The sequence below is a fragment of the Schistocerca piceifrons genome, chromosome 10 (assembly GCF_021461385.2).
Source record: "Schistocerca piceifrons isolate TAMUIC-IGC-003096 chromosome 10, iqSchPice1.1, whole genome shotgun sequence".
In the NCBI taxonomy this organism is placed as follows: domain Eukaryota; kingdom Metazoa; phylum Arthropoda; class Insecta; order Orthoptera; family Acrididae; genus Schistocerca; species Schistocerca piceifrons.
The window spans coordinates 28333727-28359636 of NC_060147.1; positions in this window are offsets into that span (position 1 = coordinate 28333727).

The following is a 25910-nucleotide window of genomic DNA, read 5'->3' on the forward strand; positions in this document are numbered from 1 at the left end:
AGCACTCATTACTTCATGGGAATAAAGAGCTAGCTGTGTTGCACAAGAACGATATTTTCTGAATCTGTGTTGGTTATGTATCAATAAGTCATTTTCTTCGAGGTAATTCAAATGTTCGAGTACAGTATATGCTCCAAAATCCTACTGCAAATTGAGGTCAGTGATATTGGTCTGTAATTCAATGGGTTACTCCTATTTCCTTTCTTGAATATTGGTGTGACCTGTGCTACTATCCAGTCTTTAGGAACAGACCTTTCGCCAAGTGAGCGGTTGTACATGATTCTTAAGAAAGGCGGTATTGTGTCTGCATACTCAGAAAGGAGACTGATTGGTATACCATCTCGGCCGGAATACATGACTTTCTTAAGTGATTTGTTTCGCAACACGTAAGATATCTGTATTTGTCACTCATGCTAACAGCTGTTCTGGTTCCGAATTCTGGAATATTTACTTCGTTTTCTTTCATGAAGGAATTACGGAAAACTGTATTTAGTAACTCCGCTTTAGTGGCACCAGCATCGGTAACATTTCCATCGCTATCGCGCAGTGAAGGTATTGACTATTTTTTGCCACTGGTGTGCTTTACATACGACCAGAATCTCTTTGGGTTTTCTACCATATTTTGAGACAATGTGAAACGTCCCCTTTGAAAAATTATTAATGACTGTGCTGATACAACCTCTTACGTTATTTAATTTTCAAACAGCTGAGCAAAACTGAACGTACTCAGACATTTCTCTCTTTACTTACTCTGATCAACACTAAACTGACACACAATATTTTTAGTGCAACGCAATCTGACTTTCAATAATCCCTACAGAAGAATGGCCCTGACTAAAAATAATCTATACCTTTTGTGCATCACTTACGTCACAAAAATCTTCGCTACCCAAACTACTGCGATACAGCGAGCGCCAATACTGCCAGCTAAATGAAAGATTCTAACTACTGAAGGCACTAACTACTGATAGGCATAGTTAGCAAATGGAAGATTTTGATAGAGAACAAACAATGTATTTACCTTGATAATGTTCAAAAGTCATTATATATATATATATATATATATATATATATATATATATATATATATATACACTCCTGGAAATGGAAAAAAGAACACATTGACACCGGTGTGTCAGACCCACCATACTTGCTCCGGACACTGCGAGAGGGCTGTACAAGCAATGATCACACGCACGGCACAGCGGACACACCAGGAACCGCGGTGTTGGCCGTCGAATGGCGCTAGCTGCGCAGCATTTGTGCACCGCCGCCGTCGGTGTCAGCCAGTTTGCCGTGGCATACGGAGCTCCATCGCAGTCTTTAACACTGGTAGCATGCCGCGACAGCGTGGACGTGAACCGTATGTGCAGTTGACGGACTTTGAGCGAGGGCGTATAGTGGGCATGCGGAAGGCCGGGTGGACGTACCGCCGAATTGCTCAACACGTGGGGCGTGAGGTCTCCACAGTACATCGATGTTGTCGCCAGTGGTCGGCGGAAGGTGCACGTGCCCGTCGACCTGGGACCGGACCGCAGCGACACACGGATGCACGCCAAGACCGTAGGATCCTACGCAGTGCCGTAGGGTACCGCACCGCCACTTCCCAGCAAATTAGGGACACTGTTGCTCCTGGGGTATCGGCGAGGACCATTCGCAACCGTCTCCATGAAGCTGGGCTACGGTCCCGCACACCGTTAGGCCGTCTTCCGCTCACGCCCCAACATCGTGCAGCCCGCCTCCAGTGGTGTCGCGACAGGCGTGAATGGAGGGACGAATGGAGACGTGTCGTCTTCAGCGATGAGAGTCGCTTCTGCCTTGGTGCCAATGATGGTCGTATGCGTGTTTGGCGCCGTGCAGGTGAGCGCCACAATCAGGACTGCATACGACCGAGGCACACAGGGCCAACACCCGGCATCATGGTGTGGGGAGCGATCTCCTACACTGGCCGTACACCACTGGTGATCGTCGAGGGGACACTGAATAGTGCACGGTACATCCAAACCGTCATCGAACCCATCGTTCTACCATTCCTAGACCGGCAAGGGAACTTGCTGTTCCAACAGGACAATGCACGTCCGCATGTATCCCGTGCCACCCAACGTGCTCTAGAAGGTGTAAGTCAACTACCCTGGCCAGCAAGATCTCCGGATCTGTCCCCCATTGAGCATGTTTGGGACTGGATGAAGCGTCGTCTCACACGGTCTGCACGTCCAGCACGAACGCTGGTCCAACTGAGGCGCCAGGTGGAAATGGCATGGCAAGCCATTCCACAGGACTACATCCAACATCTCTACGATCGTCTCCATGGGAGAATAGCAGCCTGCATTGCTGCAAAAGGTAGATATACACTGTACTAGTGCCGACGTTGTGCATGCTCTGTTGCCTGTGTCTATGTGCCTGTGGTTCTGTCAGTGTGATCATGTGATGTATCTGACCCCAGGAATGTGTCAATAAAGTTTCCCCTTCCTGGGACAATGAATTCACGGTGTTCTTATTTCAATTTCCAGGAGTGTATATATATATATAACAGTTCATGATATCGAGTATTACAAATTTCCTTTTTCTGGCGGACACACGTCCAGATCGTCCGCTCTCAAAACTCCGCCATCCCTCTCCCCACATCCACCACTGCTGGCGCTTCACCTCCAACTGCGCAACGCTACGCGCTGTTCACATCCAACTACCCAACACTACAATAGAAAATATTGCAACAATGCCAACCAGCCACAGACTGCACACAGCACAGCCATTGATTTTCATACAGAGCGCTACATGGCGTTTGTTGTTGTTGTTGTTGTGGTCTTCAGTCCAGAGACTGGTTTGATGCATCTCTCCATGCTACTCTATCCTGTGCAAGCCTCCTCATCTCCTAGTACCTATTGCAACGTACATCTTTCTGAATCTGCTTAGTGTATTCATCTCTTGGTCTCCCTCCGGTACTAAATTGGTGCTCCCGTGATGCCTCAGAACATGTCCTACCAAACGATCCCTTCTGCTAGTCAAGTTGTGCCACAAACTCCCGTTCTCCCCAGTTCTCTTCAATACCTCCTCATTAGTTATGTGATCTACCCATCTAATCTTCAGCCTTCTTCTGTAGCGCCACATTTCGAAAGCTTCTATTCTCTTCTTGTCCAAACTAGGTATCGTCCATGTTTCACTTCCATACATGGCTACACTCCATACATATACTTTCAGAAACGGCTTCCTGACACCTACATCTATACTCGATGTTAACAAATTTATCTTCTCCAGAAACGCTTTCCTTGCCATTGCCACTCTAGATTTTATATCCTCTCTACTTCGAACATCATCAGTTACTTTGCTTCCCAAATAGCAAGACTCCTTTACTACTTTAAGTGTCTCATTTTCAAATCTAATTCCCTCACCATCACGAGACGTAATTCGACTACATTCCGTTATCCTCGTTTTCCTTTTGTTGATGTTCATCTTATACCCTCCTTTCAAGGAGGGCGTTACCAACATAAAAACCTAAACAGCCTACGTACAAATGTTTCATTGTGGGAACTATTAAACGCATCTCGCATTGAAGCCCTCACTAAACATCGAACTTCCGTGAAACTTTGCCGGTCTTCGGGATTTTGCGTTCTTCCGAATCTGGCATGCTTTTTTCGTTGCTTCTGCGATAGTGTTTTGGGTACCAGCAGCTGAGACATTAGGTCGTGAAGGCCTTCAGTGTACGAAAATACTTGTTTGTTGGCCGCTTGGACAGTGGCCGAGTACATATGTGCACAGTGCGTTCGTTGCTGGGCACTGGGTGTCTCCATGGTGCCCTCCCCCGCTCTCCTCCCCCCAGGGCGCCCGTCTATATCCGGCGCCTCTCAGCCGCCAGGTGCGGAACGGAGCTCTGGCTGTGCCCGTCTGGCGGCTGAGGAATCGCACGAGGCCACTAAACTCGCCGTCTTTACGGCCGCGCGTCGCGTGTTTCGTCTGCGGAGCCGACTCCCTAAGTCCCCCTTCTCTCTCTTTCTCTCGAAACGGCTCCCGGAAATAGCGACCGGAACGTGGTGTAGCGTCACCTAGCTTGTAGCCTAGTAGCGAGCCCAGCCACTCCGCACCCTCTCCCAGCTGCTCTGCGCTACTCGGAGCATCGGCCCAGCACGTGAGTACCTCGGAGGAACGTTTGCTGTAGAACCGTGCAAATCGCGATATTTGTTGGGATTAGAGCAAGGTCTGGTTCCAGCCGTCTCCTTTCAACCATGGCATCATATTCCGAATAAAGTGGATAGTTTACACGAGTTACTACGAAAACCACAGATTACATTTCATAACAGGTCGATTACATTGTTTAAGATGTCGACCCCAACATATACCAGTTGCGCTCGAAGACAGACAGAAAACACACGGAGTCTTTCAATCAGCTGGTAACATAAAATTAATAGGAGAATCGCGAGAACTGGGTTTTTCTTTTGGGCGGATACAGCCAAAAAAGAATGTTAATAAAGCTGAGATCATTCCAAGCAACCAGAAAAGGAAAAAACCACGCACGCGAGTTCCTCTAGAACAGGGGTTACCAACAAAATTTTCTCGAGGACCCCCTCATCGAGTATGACTGGTACCTTGTCATATCACAGGTTCAAGTACCTAAAAAAGCCAAATTAAGTCTTTTTATACGTTTTTTATTTTTGCTACTTAGAAAAAACATTGACATATTCATTTTTGAAAAAAATATTGAGCTTAAATTATTTTCAATTTAGCCATCATTAAATTTTTGATTATTGATCAAAATCTTTGTCTTCAAATCCGGGTGTTTAGTATAACAAACTCCTTAAAAAAATAAAAATTGAGTATGAACTGAAAATGACAGAAAAAAATTAAAACTGAGTATATTGGTATTTCAAGTATACTACACTTGAGATCGCATTGAGTCGACAAGTGTGAAAAATAAGAAAACACTAATTTCATACGAGGTAGTCTTTATTTGAAAAAATACAGCTACAACAGAGTACTCCATCAGTATACAGTTAATTTTAATTTTCCGTTCTTAATGAGATTAGTTCAATCTCATCTATGAGTCCATTATTTCTGAAATATTAGATTCCATATTTGAAACTTTCACTCTGAAATCCGACCGCATGTCGAGCCGATTCCCATATTTGTTTTTCATGGAACACATGGAAGAAAATGCTTGCTCACATCGATATGTGGTAGCAAATGGAAGGATTTTTTTCATTGCCTTATCTCCAAGTTTCTCGTAGTCCTTGCCTGCTGATGCGCTAGAGTGTGCTAGTGTCAGTTGGCTCTAGGAAGACGCTAGACGCACAGGTTAGCGTTCGCTAAAGCTCTGTTCATGCAGGAAGCGGCCAAAACAAAAAATCTGTTATCATACGAAATATATATTTTTTTTCTAACAGCATCTTGCGGACCCCTCTGGCATAGCTCGAGGATCCCTGGGGGTCCGCGGACCAGCTGTTGGGAACCACTGATATAGAATAAACGGAACGAAAATATAGAAAAAGAAGAAATTGGAATCGAATAATTGGTCTGATCTACAGATCAAGTGAAGACTCCGTCACCAGCCACCTACCTCCTCCTCCTCCCTCGCTACACACCTCACAACCCCACGCTCCCCTCCTCCACATACACACAAAAGAATGACGTACCAGTAATCGAAAAAAGTTCACAAATACGCTCAAAATAGATCGAACAAAAAGATGCAAGACACAAACAGTTGGAATCGAATAATTCGCTTGACCTGCTAGACCAAACGAAGACATTGACAGCAGCCACCTACGCGCACCTACACACACACACACACACACACACACACACACACACACACACACACACACAAAAGAATCCCATACCGGTAATCGAAAAAAACCATACACAAATACCCCCAGAATGAATCGAACAAAAAATACAAGGAACAGACAGTTGGAATCGAACATTTCTCTTGAGCTCAAAGGGAGACAGGGATGAAAGTCAAACCTCTACAAAAGAACGGAAAATAGCACACAATAATTCCTCCAGGATAAACAAAAACAAAATATAAAAAAGAACGCACAAATGGAATCGCAGCGTTTACTGGATCATGTAGCTGAAACTAAGACTGGAATACACGACACTCCGCAAAAAAACAACCACATAATCCAGAAAAGGCTCACACGAATTCCTCTAACATAAACTAAAAAAAAAAAAAAATCGCATCCAATTGTATTATACGCTTGACCTACATAGCCGAGACGTAGATAGCGACACCAGACACACCGCCACAAAACGACGACTTTATCGAAAAGTTGGAACCAAACTCCGAACCAAAATTTACTGGTTAAAAAGCGAAAGCAAATAAATAATTCGTATATACCAAAGACTCGATCCCATGCAACTAAACGATTACTACAAAACCACATAAAAAAAATCACCAAGACAGAGAGCGACAGACAACAGTAACATGATACCTATAAGGAGTCTCGATTTTATATGCGCAACGCCTCAGATACACAACATTAGAAATAAAACATCCAAATATTTGTCTAATCCAGAAATAAAAGGAACATCAATAGTGATTGCACTCACGATTATTTGAGCTAAACGCTTAGGTTCCTGGATAACTTGCCACATTACAGAAACAGTCAGTAACTGTGGGAAACAACATAATACTGATACTCACAAATAGCTTCACTCGCAAAAATTTAACTTGCGCTCTTAAGTCTCCGAGGCGCGCGGGGTAGCCGCACGGTCTAGGGCATCTTGTCACGGTCCGCGCTGCTCCCTCCGTCGGAGGTTGGAGTCCTCCCTCGGGCAAAGAGTGTGTGTGTTGTCCTTAGCGTAAGTTAGTTTGTCAGATTAAGTAGTGCATAAGCTTAAGGACCGATCACCTAAGCAGTTTGGTCCCATAAGACCTTACCACAAATTTCCAAAAAAATTCTTATGTTCCTGCCTAACCTTTTCCTTGGGAATCATACCAAATACTGAAACAAACAATCACATATTTCTTAGAAAAAATAGAAATATAGTCATTACTACTTGCTCTATCGACAATTTAGACTGTGCTCTGAGGTTCCATTCAAACAACGCTCTCGTGCATCACAATATATTTGGAATAAACAGGAAAGTTTACAAACACCATAGATTACACCATTAACTGTTCGTTTTGTTTCTTGATTTCGGTTAGACACCATTCAGTCATCGCTGGATAATCAGACTAGTAACTAAGACAAGCACAGACAGAATTTGATAAGACTGCGTACATCCTTCACAACGTAAACTCACAACCTCACACAGTACGCCATGGGTCAAAGCACATGGGTTGAATCGGACCATGCATTTTATCCTATTTATTTGTATATCGTAAGTGCCTTCGAATTTTTTATTTATGTTCAATGGGACACAGTCTTTGCGTTCTGTGGGTAGCGTGGATAAAATACAGGAAGCAAAAGGCTGTGTAGAGCTGGTGCGGAAAAAAATGAAGACAATAGTGGAGATCCAGAATGAGATTTTCACTCTGCAGCCGTGTGTGCGCTGATATGAAACTTCCTGGCAGATTAAAACTGTGTGCCCGACCGAGACTCGTACTCGGGACCTTTGCCTTTCGCGGGCAAGTGCTCTACCATCTGAGCTACCGAAGCACGACTCAAGCCCCGTGCTCACAGCTTCACTTCTGCCAGTATCTCGTCTCCTACCTTCCAAACTTTACAGAAGCTCTCCTGCGAACCTTGCAGAACTAGCACTCCTGAAAGAAAGGATACTGTGGAGACATGGCTTAGGCACAGCCTGAAGGATGTTTCCAGAATGAGATTTTCACTCTGCAGCGGAGTGTGCGCTGATATGAAACTTCCTGGCAGATAAAAACTGTGTGCCGGACAGAGACTCGAACTCGGGACCTTTGCCTTTCGCGGGCAAGTGTCCAGTACTTGAAAGAAAGTATACGTCACACCCATACGCAGGATGGGAGGCAGCAGTGACGACAAAACTACCTACCATCATCGTTCACATCCATTTGTTGTGAAATCTTAGAACGTATTCTGAGCTCAAATACAGAACAGAATGACGTCCTTCATACAAACCAGCACCAATTTCGACAACATCCATCATGTGAAAAACCCAACTCGCATTTATTCTTCCATGACATGCTGAAAGCCAAGGCTCAAGGTAGTAAGGTAGACACAGTATATGTCGATATCAGAAAATCAGTTGACTCAACGATCGTATGAGGTGTGAAGCGATGTTTTTGGCTGGATGGAGGATTTTTGCAAGTTATCTGGTCACACAGCACACGTCCAAGCATTAGCAAAGTCCTTATGTAGCAACATCCTGCCAGTCGTCATAGCAGCAGAACTGATGACTTCTGTGGGCTGTTTCAGTGTTCTTGGCAGTGGGCGTACGTCAACAAGGTCCTTAACGTACTCCCCACCCCCAAAGGAAAAAGTCACAAGGCGTTGAGTCAGGCGACGTGTAGGGACCAAGGGAACAGAGCTCCATCATCTCCACTACGCCCAGTCCAGCTAAGCGGAAGTTAGTTATTTACTTAGCGACGGACATAGATGTGCCAAAGAGTGGGAGCCGTTGTAAGGTGGCTATAATTTCGCAGCTCACAAGCACTCATCCACGTACTTTGCCGTGAACTACAACCACTATTAGGTATCATTTGATAAGGTGTAAACCTTAGATATGAATATTTAAAGCAGACACTCTCACGTTGTTGCGATTACCCTTTCCAGATAATGAGAATTTCATCTTTCGAATGTGCAGCTCTTGTTCTTTCACAGAGGTGCTGAAACATCTTTTGTGTCAAAAGGAAAAAGTCTTTTCAAAAAGGCGGAACCTATATCCTATAATGGGAATTTCTATTGTCGCTGAATATCAGCTTGGAGGCGAAATATTCATCCTCTGCTGCTTCCCGAATTGTGATGCAAAACTGAAGGCGCGGTCTGTAATTTTTCGCTTTCTATTGTTGCACGAGCTGTAGACGGTACGATCTGAAATGTACCTACCCACCGTCGCAAAATCTTGCACAAAGTTTGTTGCGGTGATAAATTTTCGTGGCTTGCGTGGACCGTAATTTTTTTTTTTAGACTGCGTAGGAAACTTTCCCTCATTCTGTGCATCTAGCGCTCATGCTTGACCGGTAGTTTTCTGTTCACTGTACCTAAATAGTCGGTACCAGCGCTCAATCGCACAGTGCTCTGTTTACATGGTGACTCTTTCTATAATTCCTTCTGAATACACGAAGCATTGCCGTAACAGATAAACGTTTCGCATATTCCAATAAACAAAAAGTCTTTCCTTGCTGTATTGTCATTTCGCCAAGCCACTGTACAGTACTTGTAATGCCAACTGCTGGGCAAAGTGCAAACTGCCGGTGATTTTTCAGTACTACTAATGCAACCATCATATTTGTACATACTCTGAAAAAAAATGTCTGATGAATAAATAACCTACAGCAGCATTTTGTATGATGATGATGTATCTAGCCTTGTACATAACTGAATAAACAGTACCTTTCTTAACTCAGGGATTATTTACAAAGAACCACTTCGGAATTTCCATGTATTGCTCCTTCTATTGTTGCAGCTCTTTTGTGCTCGGCTATTATCGTATTGAAGGGGCGCTAATTCTGCTTTGTCGGAGTGAGTCGGAATGTCATTTATGCGCCGCAAGAACAGGAGTGGTCAAAGAGATGAACCCTGTGGTACACAAGTAGTAATTTGCCCCAGCTAAGAAGAGCTGTATGAGCTATTCAACATGACCCTTCAGTTCCTCTCTGTTAAATCTGAGGTAAACTGCTTACTCATTGTATTTCAAATCCATAAACGCTTAAGTATATCGACATCTACATCGATACTCTGCAAACCGAATTTCAGTGCCTGGCAGAGTGTTTATCGAGCCACCTTCACAATTCTCTATTATTCCACTCCCGTATAGCGGGCGGAAAGAACGAACACCTGTATCTTTCCGTACGAGCCCCGACTTCTCTTATTTTATCGTGGTGATCGTTTCTCCCTATGTAGGTCGGTGCCAACAAAATACACTCCTGGAAATGGAAAAAAGAACACATTGACACCGGTGTGTCAGACCCACCATACTTGCTCCGGACACTGCGAGTGGGCTGTACAAGCAATGATCACACGCACGGCACAGCGGACACACCAGGAACCGCGGTGTTGGCCGTCGAATGGCGCTAGCTGCGCAGCATTTGTGCACCGCCGCCGTCAGTGTCAGCCAGTTTGCCGTGGCATACGGAGCTCCATCGCAGTCTTTAACACTGGTAGCATGCCGCAACAGCGTGGACGTGAACCGTATGTGCAGTTGACGGACTTTGAGCGAGGGCGTATAGTGGGCATGCGGGAGGCCGGGTGGACGTACCGCCGAATTGCTCAACACGTGGGGCGTGAGGTCTCCACAGTACATCGATGTTGTCGCCAGTGGTCGGCGGAAGGTGCACGTGCCCGTCGACCTGGGACCGGACCGCAGCGACGCACGGATGCACGCCAAGACCGTAGGATCCTACGCAGTGCCGTAGGGGACCGCACCGCCACTTCCCAGCAAATTAGGGACACTGTTGCTCCTGGGGTATCGGCGAGGACCATTCGCAACCGTCTCCATGAAGCTGGGCTACGGTCCCGCACACCGTTAGGCCGTCTTCCGCTCACGCCCCAACATCGTGCAGCCCGCCTCCAGTGGTGTCGCGACAGGCGTGAATGGAGGGACGAATGTAGACGTGTCGTCTTCAGCGATGAGAGTCGCTTCTGCCTTGGTGCCAATGATGGTCGTATGCGTGTTTGGCGCCGTGCAGGTGAGCGCCACAATCAGGACTGCATACGACCGAGGCACACAGGGCCAACACCCGGCATCATGGTGTGGGGAGCGATCTCCTACACTGGCCGTACACCACTGGTGATCGTCGAGGGGACACTGAATAGTGCACGGTACATCCAAACCGTTATCGAACCCATCGTTCTACCATTCCTAGACCGGCAAGGGAACTTGCTGTTCCAACAGGACAATGCACGTCCGCATGTATCCCGTGCCACCCAACGTGCTCTAGAAGGTGTAAGTCAACTACCCTGGCCAGCAAGATCTCCGGATCTGTCCCCCATTGAGCATGTTTGGGACTGGATGAAGCGTCGTCTCACGCGGTCTGCACGTCCAGCACGAACGCTGGTCCAACTGAGGCGCCAGGTGGAAATGGCATGGCAAGCCGTTCCACAGGACTACATCGAGCATCTCTACGATCGTCTCCATGGGAGAATAGCAGCCTGCATTGCTGTGAAAGGTGGATATACACTGTACTAGTGCCGACATTGTGCATGCTCTGTTGCCTGTGTCTACGTGCCTGTGGTTCTGTCAGTGTGATCATGTGATGTATCTGACCCCAGGAATGTGTCAATTAAGTTTCCCCTTCCTGGGACAATGAATTCACGGTGTTCTTATTTCAATTTCCAGGAGTGTATTTTCACATTCGGAGGAGGAAGTTGAAAATTGGACTTTCGTGAGAAGTTTCCGTCGCAACAAAAAACGCCTTCTTTTAAGGAGGTCCAGCCCAAATCCTGTATCATTTCTGTGACACTCTCTCCCATATGTCGCATTAATACAAAACGTGCTGTCCTCCTTTGAACTTTTTGGATGTACTCAGTCAGTCCTATCTGCTAAGGATCCCACACCGCGCAGCAGTATTCTAAAAGAGGACGGACAAGCGTGGTGTAGGCAGTCTCCTTAGTAGGTCTGTTACATTTTCTAAGTGTCCTGCCAATAAAACGCAGACTTTGGTTAGCCTTCCCCACAACATTTTCTATGCGTTCTTTCCAATTTGTTCGTAATTGTAATTCATAGGAATTTAGTTGAATTTACGACCTGTATTTGACTGATTTATCCTGTAACCGAAGTTTAACGGATTCCTTTTAGCACTTATGTGGATGACCTCACACTTTTCGTTATTTAGAGACAACTGCCACTTCTCGCACCATTCAGATATCTTTTCTAAATCATTTTGCAGTTTGTTTTGATCTTGACTTTCCGTCAATTACCACGAACTGTGTGACCTCTTTGACTGGAAATCACAAATCCAGTCACATAAGCATGCGATTTCACTGTAAGCCGCTTGTGAGGTACAGTGTCAAAAGCCTTCTGGAAACCCAGAAATACGTAATCGATCTGAAATCCCTTGTCAATAGCACTCAACACTTTATACGAATAATGAGCTAGTTGTGTTTCACAAGAACGATGTTTTCTAAACCCATGTTGACTGTGTGTCAATAGACAGTTTGCATTGAGGTAATTGATTATGTTTCAACAGAATTTATGTTCCAGAATCGTGCTGCATATCGATGTTAACGATATGGTCCTGTAATTTAGCGGATTACTCCTGCTACCTTTCTTGAATACTGGTGTGACCTGTGCAACTTTCCAGTCTTTGGGTACAGATCTTGCGTCGAGCGATGGTTGTATATGATTAAGTATGGAGCTAATGCATCAGCATACTGGGAAAGGAACCTAATTGGTATACAGTCTGGAGCAGAAGACTTGCTTTTATTAAGTGATTTAAGTTTCTTCACTACTCCGAGGATATTTACTTCTATGTTACTCATGTTCGCAGCTGTTCTCTATTCGAATTCTGGAATTTTTACTTCGTCTTCTTTTGTGAAGGCATTTCGGAAAGCTGTTTTTAGTAACTCTGTTTTGGCAGTATCGTCTTCGATAGTATCTCCATTTCAATCGCGCAGAGAAGGCATCGATTGTTTCTTGCCGCTAACATACTTCACATACGACCAGAATCTCTTTGGATTTTCTACCAGATTTCTAGACAAAGTTTCGTTGTGGAAACTGTTATAAGCATCTTGCATTCATGTCCGCGACAAATTTCCATCTTCTGTAAAAGATCGCCAATCTTGGGAATTTTGCGTCTGCTTAAATTTGGCATGTTTGTTTCGTTGTTTTAGAAACCGTGTTCTGACTCGTTTTGTGTACCAAGGAGGATCAGCTCCGTCGTTTGTTAATTTATTTGGTATAAATCTCTCAATTTTTGCCGATAATATTTCTCTGAATTCAAGCCACATGTGGTCTACACTTACATTTTAAATTTGGAATGAGTGGAGATCGTCTGTCAGGAATGCGTCAAGTGAATTTTTATCTGCTTTTTGAATAGGTTTATTTTTCGTTTATTTTTGTAGGATTTTGGAGTTGCACTATTCAATCTCCCTACGACAACTCTATGTTCACTAATCTCTGTATCCGTTTTGATGGTCGCTATTAACTCAGGATTATTTGTTTGCTAAGAGAATGCGCTTAGCACGTTTTCGGATGACGTTTTATCCATATCTCCGGAATTAAACATGTATTTTCGCCAACATATCGAGGGTAAATTAAAGTCACCACCAAATATTATCGTATTAGTCGGGTACGTGTTTGAAAACGAACTGAAGTTTTCTTTTAACCTTTCAGCAACTGTATCATCTGAATTGGGAGGTCGGTAAAAGGATCCAATTACTAATTTGTTCCCCTTGCCAACAATGATCTCTGCCCATAATAACTGACAGGAACTGTCTACTCCAAAGAAAATAAGGCGATATGCGCAATGAAATGCCTCGGACGCATCACAGAATATCCCGGCAGGTGAGTGTCGGAATGGTGGTGAGCAGTCTGTGAGGCGCGGAAAGGCCGCTACAGTTCTTGAGTCATCGTGGCGCTGGGTGACCATTCCACCTGCTTGATATCTCCCGCCATTAACTGCGTCACCTTCGGACGGCACGGGCAGTTTGTCACTGGCAGTCTGGCGTTGAGTGTGATGTTAGCGTGGTGAGTAAGCAGTGGGGCTGCGATACCTGGGTACCAGACTAACGCTCCGGTCTTCAGTGCTGACTCACTACACGCACACACGTCGTGAGTAAGCAGCCGCTGCCGACACGAGACAGCTTGTCACCACGGGATGACATAAGCCCACCTGAGGCCTCTCGATATTCTGACCCGTACCAGGGGAACTAGCAAGTGATTGCTGAACGATGGGGCGTGTGATTGGCGGCTCACAGAGATACCTGCTAGTGGTGTGGTGAGGTAGGAAGCGGCCTTCGACCATAAATATAGTAGACTGGCCCTGACGTCATTTTCGTGGCTCCAACATCTCTGGGCTAAAATCACGTGAATGTTGGCAAAACATGGTTGTTTCGTGTTGCGCTTATGGCTGTACTCAGCGTTTTGTCGGGGGACATGGCATTACATTTCACGTGTAAGTGTTTCTACGATAGTGCAGATGCGTTTATTGAAATCTGCTGAAGTGACTTTTATATGTTTTTTACACTTGAAATAGAGTATCACGTAAATTAAAGTGTTGAAAGTGATGCCTGTAAAGTCAGACTCTTATTACATTTTGGAAAGTATCTGTGATAATTCGGTTACAGAAGTAAGTATAACTGTTTCTCGTTCCTACTCATAGGTACCCTAAGGATGAAAACCGAAGGCACCTTTGGATACAGACCCTGAAACGGAAAAACTTTAAGCCATCTGCACGTACGCGCCTTTTTCCATATACAAGTGAGATTATAATAATGTAAGAGCACCTATAGTCGACACATGAAGAGAATTTTTTTCTACCTTCTAATGCTATTAAATAAATGTAGGCTCCAAAATTATTTTCTCAAACTTCAAAGTCTCACCTTTCATCTAAAATATCATTTTTTTAAACTGATAGTCTAAACTTTTGTAAAAATAGTAGGAACTGAACTTTTGAAGTGCGCCTAAAATTGATACTCTAAAATGGACCTGCTCCTAAAGTCGACAATTTTGGCACCTATAGTTGACATAATTCCCATATCCCATTTTCTTTTATAAGTGACTAGAGCTCAAAACGCGGGGAATCCAATATTTAAAGTTTTGACACGAGCCCACTCTTACTGTTTAAAAGAATTTTAACGACATTTTACTTTAATTGACTGTTTATAGTAATTTCGTCCCGCTGCCCACCAGAGGGGCGTTCGATGTATTTGTTAGATTTTATAAATGGTACTATGAACAAATCCAGGTCAAATGCAGTTCTGACATAATTTTTCGCAAATAAAACAGTAATTTCTGTTGGAGGCGTTTGGCAGTCCATTGTTAAATTTGGGTAAAATACGATACATACAGACCGCTGATTTGAAATCCTGCCACGTTTTGCCAACAGTCACGTGGTTTATGTTGGAGCCACACCAGCCCTATAGCTTCTGCACAGCAAGACCAGTGTACTAGTATCTATGGTCGAAGGGAGCAGCTAAGCAGCCCTCTGCCCTGGACGCTTCATCCCTGTCGCTGCCCGTTCTAAGGTTACTACTGCTGTTCAGTAACGATAAAGTTCGTAGATGAATTATCAGTATTGCGTATTATTTGCATACCACATATACTGCTACGACATAAATATTATAGTAGTAATGGTGGTAGAAAACAGAAAAGAAACATCGGTTCAACTTGTCTTTTTGTGGGGTCACTGTGAAGGGGCAGCTACACCACAATTAGATACTCCAAAAAAGAGGTTCACCCTTGCTATGAAATCGGTAAATTACTTTTGACGTCAGAGAAACTCAAATCTCAGCCGGAGTTGGGCACTGAAATAAATCCAATGGCGACGAGTGGAAATTTTTACCGGGCCGGAACTCGAACCCCGATTTTCCGATTTAAGAGGGCAGTAGCTTCAAACGCTTCGATTATCACAGCACGCTTTCGGTCCAAACGAAATTCTCAGCTTGCTGTACACCACACATGTAGCGACCATTGTCCGCTATCCTCGTTGCTCGCAGCTTCACCCAATTCCCGCAAGAGGTCGGACGTAGTGTGCATCTGCATGTGTGTATACAGGGTGATCCATTGATAGTGACCCGGCCAAATAGCTCACGAAATAAGCATCAAACGAAAAAACTACAAAGAACAAAACTCGTATAGCTTGAAAGGGGAAACCAGATGGATGGCGCTGTGGTTGGTCCGCTAGATGGCACTGCCATAGGTCAAACGGATGTCAACTGCGTTTTTTAGAATAGGAACCCCCATTTTTATTGAATATACGTGTAGTACTTAAAGAAATATTAATGTTTTAGTTGGACCCCTGACTACCAAAGACAATTTTCAAAGATTTTGCATTGACATTAAAATGTAAACCAATTCTTTGGTACATTAAAAAGTATAGATTCATGCTTTATTGCAGAATATGATCTGTGTTAATATTTTTTGTTGTCTTAAACAATTCTGTTTTAATTACATATAAGAATCACTGGATGACTAACCATTTCGGAGTTACCGTAACTATATCTTTCTGAATATATACAAAATTCTCATATAATCTCCAGATAGGACAAAGGAATGTTAAATACCGTAATTCATGCCGGTACAATAAGCTCCCTGCCAAAAACAGAGATAGGTGCGAAATTATACGAAACGTTATCGGTAATTTCAGTTGATGAAGCGAGTATCCATGAATTCAGTAAGGATTAAAGGGCATCAACCAACAGTCCTTACACAGTGCTCTGTATTATTGGCCGTTTCAAAAATATTGCCTAACCAGTCCACTACATTAACTTGCCATGTCGTGTTGCTTTTTTCGCCGCTTACCGCCTCCCGTTTTCTTTTCTTTTTATTTATTTATTTATTTACGACACCAGTGCCGGAGAGAGAGAGAGCCTAGTTTAACAGGCAGTCAAATGAAAATTAGACAGGTCGAAAGCAGGAAGTAAACTAGAATGAGATTTTCACTCTGCAGCGGAGTGTGCGTTGATAGGCAGTAAGTAAACTGTTCATTAGTTCAAAAGTAATCTGCATAACTGTTAATCCATGTAACCTACTCTGAAACAAGATCAATGCCTTCATGTAAGAATGTTCGTAATTTTTATTCCCCACAGCCCCCCCCCCTCCCCGCTGCACTGTTTACCTCCACACTTCCCCCCTTGACCAAAGTGACGATTCCTTGAAGCCTCTGCATGCGTTCTATCAACTGATCCCTTCTTTTACTCAAGTTGTACCATGAATGTATTATCTCAACAATTCGATTCAATACCTTCGTTAGTTATTCTATGTATCCATCTCATCTTAAGCATTCTTCTGTACCACCATATTTCAGAAGTTTCAATTTTCTTCTTGTGTGAACTGTTTTTCGTCTATATTTTACTTGCTTACAAGCCTACATTGGACCATAAATACTTCCAAGGAAGACTTCCTAAAGTTTTAATTTGGATTCGAAGTGAACAAATTTCTCTTATTCAGAATGGGCAGCAACGCTAATTTCAAAGACAAACTGAGAGATAGAAGAAATCCAAAAGATAAAACGAGAACCGATTAGAAAGTTTTAGGTCCAGATGGAGGCAGAGAGCAAATAAAATTCTATGGGCACTTCAGAAGGATGGAACGAACCAGATTAACTAGACGGGTTATGGAATTTTACGAAATTATCAGTAAAGCTAAAACATAAGCAGTAAAACTGGTTAGTGAAGTAAATGAGGGAAACCGGTATAGCACAACTTGATGTACTAGATGTAAACTTTTAGGCGGAAAATTGACGACTGGACAGTTGGCCTGTCAGGAAAACCCAACAAGGCCGAAACGCCTTCGTGTGACTATTACAATGAGCACATTCCGAGAGAGGGACAGTAATGTGAACACGAAGAAAAGCTAAAACAGTATTCTGAAAACACTTTGTGTATACTCCATGGTCCAGCAGGGTCCAAACGTGAACAATATTAATAATAATAAAATTTATTCATCATTTGACCATTTTGTACAATGACGTAGATAAGCAGATTTCTGAAGTGGTTTACAATCTGGTAAGTAGAATGGAGATTATAAAAGTATCGTATGGACACAAATATGTCTCAGTATGTACACGTTTAACCAAAGTTTGCGTAGTAAAACGAAAAAGATGACAGCGCGCGCGCGCGCGCACATACACACAGTTTTCCAGCGTTGCAGTTTTGTCATACTTGTTGGGTAACTGTAGGCTTACTGCTCGCTGTAAATTATATACAAACACTCTTTTTAACTGAAATTGGGGATTGTTTGGGGTTGTTTTTGGATGAGAAGACCAGACAGCAAGATCATCGATGTCATCGGATTAAGGAAGGACGGGGAAGGAAGTCAGCCGTACCCTTTCAAAGGAACCATACCGGCATTTGCCTGGAGCGATTTAGGGAAAACTAGGAAAACCTAAATCAGGATGGCCGGATGCGAGATTGAACCGTCGTCCTCCCGAATGCGAGTCCACTTTGCTAGCCACTGCGGCACATCGCTCGGTAACTGAAATTTTTGCTACGTTCATTTCTACGTTTGTGTACTCTGTTACCTCTTTTCGTTTCTGACATTTATTGCGAAAACGTAGCGTGTTAATACTGAGTACGTAATACATTTATGTCTAACAATAAAATGATAAGCCGTCAGGTGGCAGTAAAGTGTTACTGGCTACTGTGTGTACAACGTATTTTGAAACGTAAGAACTTAGCATTGAACTAACTGCGTATTCCTTCTTTGCAGGTACGTGGAATAACGAGCACCGAGCAGTTTTCTAGGTATGTTTATTTGTTTAGTACTTTCCATTGAATACAGATACAATGACCTTGATATCAGTATCTGCTGAAATCTAACCCTACCTGGCAATTATTCATATAGTAAAAGTAATTTTGACGACACACCAGCTCCTCCGATGTTTTTTGCAAGTGATTGGTTTCACAGCCAAGATGAGAACTGGTACTACAAGAACCGGAGGTTGGTTTAAGCACTAATGCTGTGACAGTTGGAGATAGACATGTATATCTCGATGTAAGTATATCTGTCCCCCCCCATGAACCATGGAAGATGCCGTTGGTGGGGAGGCTTGCGTGCCTCAGCGATACAGATAGCCGTACCGTAGGTGCAATCTCAACGGAGGGGTATCTGTTGACAGGCCAGACAAACGTGTGGTTCCTGAAGAGGGGCAGCAGCCTTTTCAGTAGTTGCAGGGGAAACAGTCTGGATGACTGACTGATCTGGCCCTGTAATACTAACAAAAACAACCTTGCTGTTTTGGTGCTGCGAACGCCTGAAAGAAAGGGGAAACTACAGCCGTAATTTTTCCCGAAAGCACGAAGCTTTACTGCGTGGTTAAATGATGATGGCATCCTCTTGGGTAAAATATTTCGGACGTAAAAAAGTCCCCCATTCGGATCTCCAGGTGGGGACTATTCAGGCGGACGTCGTTATCAGGAAAAACAAAACTCGCTTTCTCCGGATCGGGCATGTAGGGTAGAAAATGTAAAAAACGTAAATTGGTAGGTTAAAGTTAGATATAGTGGGAATTAGTGAAGTTCGGTGGCAGGAGGACCAGGACTTGGTCAGGTGAATACAGGGTTATAAATACAAAATGAAAGAGGTAATGCAGGAGTAGGTTGAATAATGAATAAAAAAATATGAACGCGGATAAGCTACTACGAAGAACATAGTGAACGTATTATTGTGACCAAGAAAGACACGAAGCCCACGCCTACCACAGTAGTAAAAGTTCATGTGCCAACTAGCTCAGCAGATGATGAATAGATTGAAGAAATCTATAATGCGATAAAAGAAATTATTCAGATAGTCAAGGGAAACAAAAAGCTAATAGTCATGGAGTACTGATATTCGATAGAAGGAAAAGGAAGACAATTAAAAGTATTAGGTGAATATGGGCTCGTAGAATTTTGCACAGAGCACAACGAAACCATAGGTAACGCTTTGTTCAAGAATCATGAAAGAAGGTTCTATACGTGGAAGACGGCTGGAGACACTGGAAGGTTTCAGATAGACTATACTCTACTGGCCATTAAAATTGCTACACCAAGAAGAAATGCAGATGATAAACGGGTATTCATTGGATAAATATGTTGTACTAGAACTGACATGTGATTACATTTTCACGCAATCTGGGTGCATAGATGCTGAGAAATCACTACCCGGAACAACCACCTCTGGCCGTAATAGCGGCCTTGATACGCCTGGGCATTGAGTCGGAGCTTAGATGGCATGTACAGGTACAGCTGCCCATGCAGCTTCAACACGATACCACAGTTCATCAAGAGTAGTGACTGGCGTATTGTGACGAGCAAGTTGCTCGGCCTCCATTGACCAGACGTTTTCAGTTGGTGAGACATCTGGAGAATGTGCTGGCCAGGGCAGCAGTCGAACATTTTCTGTATCCAGAAAGGCTCGTACGGGACCTGCAACATGCGGCCGTGCATTATCCTGCTGAAATGTAGGGTTTCGCAAGGATCGAATGAAGGGTAGAGCCACGGGTCGTAACACATCTGAAATGTAACGTCCCCTGTTCAAAGTGCCGTCAGTGCGAACAAGAGGTGACCGAGACGTGTAACCAATGGCACCCCATACCATCACGCCAGGTGATACGCCAGTATGGCGATGACGAATACACGCTTCCAATGTGCGTTCACCGCGATGTTGCCAAACACGGATGCGACCATCATGATACTGTAAACAGAACCTGGATTCATCCTAAAAAATGACGTTTTGCCATTCGAGCACCCGGGTTCATCGTTGAGTACACCATCGCAGGCGCTCCTGTCTGCGATACAGCGTCAAGGGTAACCGCAGCCACGGTCTCCGAGCTGATAGTCCATGTTGCTGCAAACGTCGTCGAACTGTTCGTGCAGATGGTTGTTGGCTTGCAAACGTCCCCATCTGTTGACTCAGGGATCGAGACGTGGCTGCACGATACGTAACAGCCAAGCGGATAAGATGCCTGTCATCTCGACTGCTAGTGACACGAGGCCGTTGGGATCCAGCACGGCGTTCCGCATTACCCTCCTGAACCCACTGATTTCATATTCTGCTAACAGTCATTGGATCTCGACCAACGCTAGCAGCAATGTCGCGATACGATAAACCGCAATCGCGATAGGCTACAATCCGACCTTTATCAAAGTCGGAAACGTGATGGTACGCATTTCTCCTCCTTACACGAGGCATCACAACAACGTTTCACCAGACAACACCGGGTCAACTGCTGTTTGTGTATGAGAAATCGGTTGGAAAGTTTCCACATGTCAGAAGTTGTAGGTGTCGCCACCGGCGCCAACGTTGTATGAATGCTCTGAAAAGCTAATCATTTGCATATCACAGCATCTTCCTCCTGTCGGTTAAATTTCGCGTCTGTAGCACGTCATCTCCGTGGTGTAGCAAATTTAATGGCCAGTAGTGTACTTCCAGTTCCTTCGGGAGGGTCCCACTGCTAGCAACGCAAATTCAGATCCTGGAACCCACCACCATTGATTCTCTATCTCCACTATCAGCTCGATTAATTTCATTACTTAACAATAAGCGATGCTGTTGGTGTGAGATTTCCAATTCGGATGCTCTAATAGCGCCAAACCTCTTCTGGAGTTCCTAAGAATTTGTATTTCCCTCCATTTTTGGTTTGAAAGAATAATTTTTGTTTCAGTGCTATTAGATACGCAGTGAACTGGGGAATGTGGGGTAAAGCGACTGCTCGAAGAGAAAATAAATTTTCACCAATCCATGGTTATAGATAAAATCTTGCCGTTTACACATTTTAAATCTACAGATTGTAAAATATCACACAAAATATTTTAAAGTGACAAAGGAAGTAACATATAGCAACTGCATGCATTTTTATGGAGGCTTACATAATGTCCACATTTCCCTACCTAAGGGGGTAATGTGGCTACTTATTGGCTCCTTTTCCGGTAGGATATCAGAAGAAAAATCTCTTTTCCGTCTGAGAAATGAAAATAGTTTTTTCCTTGTTCTTTATTGATCGCACTCTTTTAGCTTCGCATATTTGTACTACCTATGGTTCAAATGGCTCTGAGCACTATGGGACTCAACTGCTGAGGTCATTAGTCCCCTAGAACTTAGAACTAGTTAAACCTAACTAACCTAAGGACATCACAAACATCCATGCCCGAGGCAGGATTCGAACGTGCGACCGTAGCGGTCTTGCGGTTCCAGACTGCAGCGCCTTTAACCGCACGGCCAAATGGCTCTGAGCACTATGCGACTTAACTGCTGAGGTCATCAGTCGCCTAGAACTTAGAACTAATTAAACCTAACTAACCTAAGGACATCATACACATCCATGCCCGAGGCAGGATTCGAACCTGCGACCGTAGCGGTCACGCGGTTCCAGACTGAAGCGCCTTTAACCGCACGGCCACACCGGCCGGCCGCACGGCCACTTCGGCCGGCTGTACTACCTATAGCGTCCTTAATTTTTCCTGGAACTCTTAATTGTCTTACGTGAAACATGAGAATGCTTTTATGCTGTAGAAGAAAGCATCAGTCTTCAAGGCGACAGTCGCATTTTGACCCCAGCAGGTTGCCGAGAGGATTGTTCTGCTTCTAGACACCTTGATGGCCTGGTATCTGGAACAATACAAAGTGGCTGGGGCAGACCTTTTATAACTGGATTTTTGTAATGGACCAAATAGAATGGAAATGGTTTTAAATATAATTAATTCAAAATATCGACAAAGCGGTAGACTGACCATTGACAGTTTTGTATACATGGTGTAACAAAAAGGTATGGTCAGACTCTCACGAAACATTAGTCACAAGCAGAGGACTAAAATGTGCTGCATGGGCATGGTTCCGAAAAGGCATTATTTCCATTTGAAGCAATTTTGACTATGTTTCGACCGTGACTGTCTCAAGAAATATGTAAAGGTTTTTTTTTTAATTAGCGTTACCAGTCACAAACCTTGTTGACTACTGTTTTACTTATTTATTTAGTGACATGTTTCGAGGGTTAAACCTGATCTTCAGGCTAAATGGCATTACAAAAACAACTTTACAATAAGGCCATATTGATGTTACATAGTCTTTTCGTAAATGCTGTGGTCATCGTGTGGAAGAAGAGAGAACTTAGTAAGAGGCGATGTCACTTTGGAAGTTGGACTCATGTTTGCACGGTCATTCACTTTGTTCTTCTGGCGTGGTAGTCTCGTTGTGATGCGTTGCAAACATCAGTCCAGCTTCCAAAATGACATCGCCTCTTACTAAGTTCTCTCTTCTTCCACACGATGACCATAGCATTTACGAAAAGACTATGTAACTTCTGTATGGCCTTATTGTAAAGTTGTTTTTGTAATGCCATTTAGCCTGAAGATGAGGTTTAACCCTCGAAAGATGTCGTTAAATAAAAAAAGTAATACAATAGTTCACAAAACTTGTGATTGGTAGTGGTAATTAAAAAAACAAAAACCCTTACACATTATTTCCATGTTAGGGCTCATTTCTTGCTTCCCTTCACAATCACACTAATCACACAAAACTCACGATACAGTACGTACAAGCATGAAATGAAGTGCAGGAAGTGTTCACAAAAGCCTCTTGGTTGCATTTGGTTGGTACAGTGAGTTTTCTTTCTTAGGTTCAGCACCAGTTTTTGTTGGTTCAACTCAACAAAGGTAAAGTTGACGTGTGACTCACTTCATTGCTTGTGTTGACATGCGACTAACTTCATTGCTTTACTAGCGTCAAGCGCGTAACATCAACTCTTTAGTGTTCATGACGGTATTGGTCTCTTGTACAGTCCAACGCGAGAGTACTCACATTTGGATTTGGCTATTCACCATTTGGTGGACGCATCAGCAGGTGGTAATGGCAGTGGCTTTCAGCATTATTACAAGGAGAGGTTGATAAGGACGGTGTCTCGAACGGAGAGCGTTTGAAACAGCCGACCGTCATCTTACGGGAGCATGGAACGTTTAAGCCTACTCCTCGCGACTAGGAGAAGCCAGAAGGACTGGGACACTTCAATTGGAGGAGAGACTTCTTCTTGCAGTTGATGACAGCCTTAGTGTCAGCGTAAGACAGTTACCTGCAGCATGCGATATTGACCACGCGAGTGTCTGGAGAGTGCTGCATGATGGCTCTGAGCACTATGGGACTTCAACATCTGTGGTTATCAGTCCCCTAGAACTTAGAACTACTTAAACCTAACTAACCTAAGGACATCACACACATCCATGCCCGAGGCAGGATTCGAACCTGCGACCGTAGCGGTCACGCGGTTCCAAACTGACGCGCCTAGAACCGCACGGCCACACCGGCCGGCAGTGCTGCCTGATAACTTGTTGTATCCATACCATTACAGCTTGGGCAGACGCAGTCAGCAGTTGATATTCCTGCACGGTTTCTGCGAATGTTTCATTCAGCAATGTGTCAGCCGTCACTTTACTGCAAATGTGCTGTTCATGGCTGAGATTTCGTTTCAGAGTAGATGATTTATGTGTTGAAGAGTCGTGGAGACTGAGCTCTGACGTGGAAATAAAGCATTTCGGAAGCCATGTACAAATACGATTTTCTTCCTATACGGCTCAGGGATGTTCCCTGAAATCTTGGCCGTACCGTTCTGTTACACCGCGTATGGAAGGATTTAGAAGTCACTCTGTAATATTATGCATGGCAGATGGAAGCAGCTAACTGTCAATGGAGTAAACACACTAAAAAGAAAGTGCTGGGACATGTGGCCACCTTGCACAATTTTGCCGATTTGACACCATGTTGATGTCAGTGGTTCACAGACTAGACTATAGAACCCAAAGGAACAAGGAGGTACATTTGCAAATCGAAAAATGTCATTTGACCATTGATAGTGTCAAAACGTATTACTCTACGTATAAGTAAGGTTACAAGAATAATATGTCAATGAGTGGTGTCTGTTCTTTCAAACATGTTAGAAAGGATAGACACCACGCGGAATCCACAGCTGTGAAATACAACCAAGTGCTAAAGAAACTGATATAGACATGCGTGTTCAAATACAGAGGTATGTAGACAGGCAGAATACGGCGCTGAGGTCGGCAACGTCTATACAAGACAACAAGTGTCTGGCGCAGTTGTTTGATCGGTTACCGCTGCTACAAACGCGTCAAGATATGAGTGAGTTTGAACGTGGTGTTACGAGGTGCATTAAAGTTCTAAGGCCTCCGTTTTTTTTCTAATTAACTACTCACCCGAAATCGATGAAACTGGCGTTACTTCTCGACGTAATCGCCCTGCAGACGTACACATTTTTCACAACGCTGACGCCATGATTATATGGCAGCGGTGAAGGCTTCTTTAGGAGTCTGTTTTGACCACTGGAAAATCGCTGAGGCAGTAGCAGCACGGCTGGTGAAAGTGCGGCCACGGAGAGTGTCTTTCATAGTTGGAAAAAACCAAAAGTCACTAGGAGCCAGGTCGGGTGAGTAGGGAGCATGAGGAATCACTTCAAAGTTATCACGAAGAAACTGTTGCGTAACGTTAGCTCGATGTGCGGGTGCGTTGTCTTGGTGAAACAGCACACGCGCAGCCCTTCCCGGACGTTTTTGTTGCAGTGCAGGAAGGAATTTGTTCTTCAAGACATTTTCGTAGGATGCACCTGTTACCGTAGTGCCCTTTGGAACGCAATGGGTAAGGATTACGCCCTCGCTGTCCCAGAACATGGACACCATCATTTTTTCAGCACTGGCAGTTACCCGAAATTTTTTTGGTGGCGGTGAATCTGTGTGCTTCCATTGAGCTGACTGGCGCTTTGTTTCTGGATTGAAAAATGGCATCCACGTCTCATCCATTGTCACAACCGACGAAAAGAAAGTCCCATTCGTGCTGTCGTTGCGCGTCAACATTGCTTGGCAACATGCCACACGGGCAGCCGTGTGGTCGTCCGTCAGCATTCGTGGCACCCACCTGGATGACACTTTTCGCATTTTCAGGTCATCATGCAGGATTGTGTGTACAGAACCCACAGAAATGCCAACTCTGGAGGCGATCTGTTCAATAGTCATTCGGCGATCCCCCAAAACAATTCTCTCCACTTTCTCGATCGTGTCGTCAGACCGGCTTGTGCGAGCCTGAGGTTGTTTCGGTTTGTTGTCACACGATGTTCTGCCTTCATTAAACTGTCGCACCCACGAACGCACTTGCGACACATCCATAACTGTCCTTCAACTGTCGATGAATTTCAATTG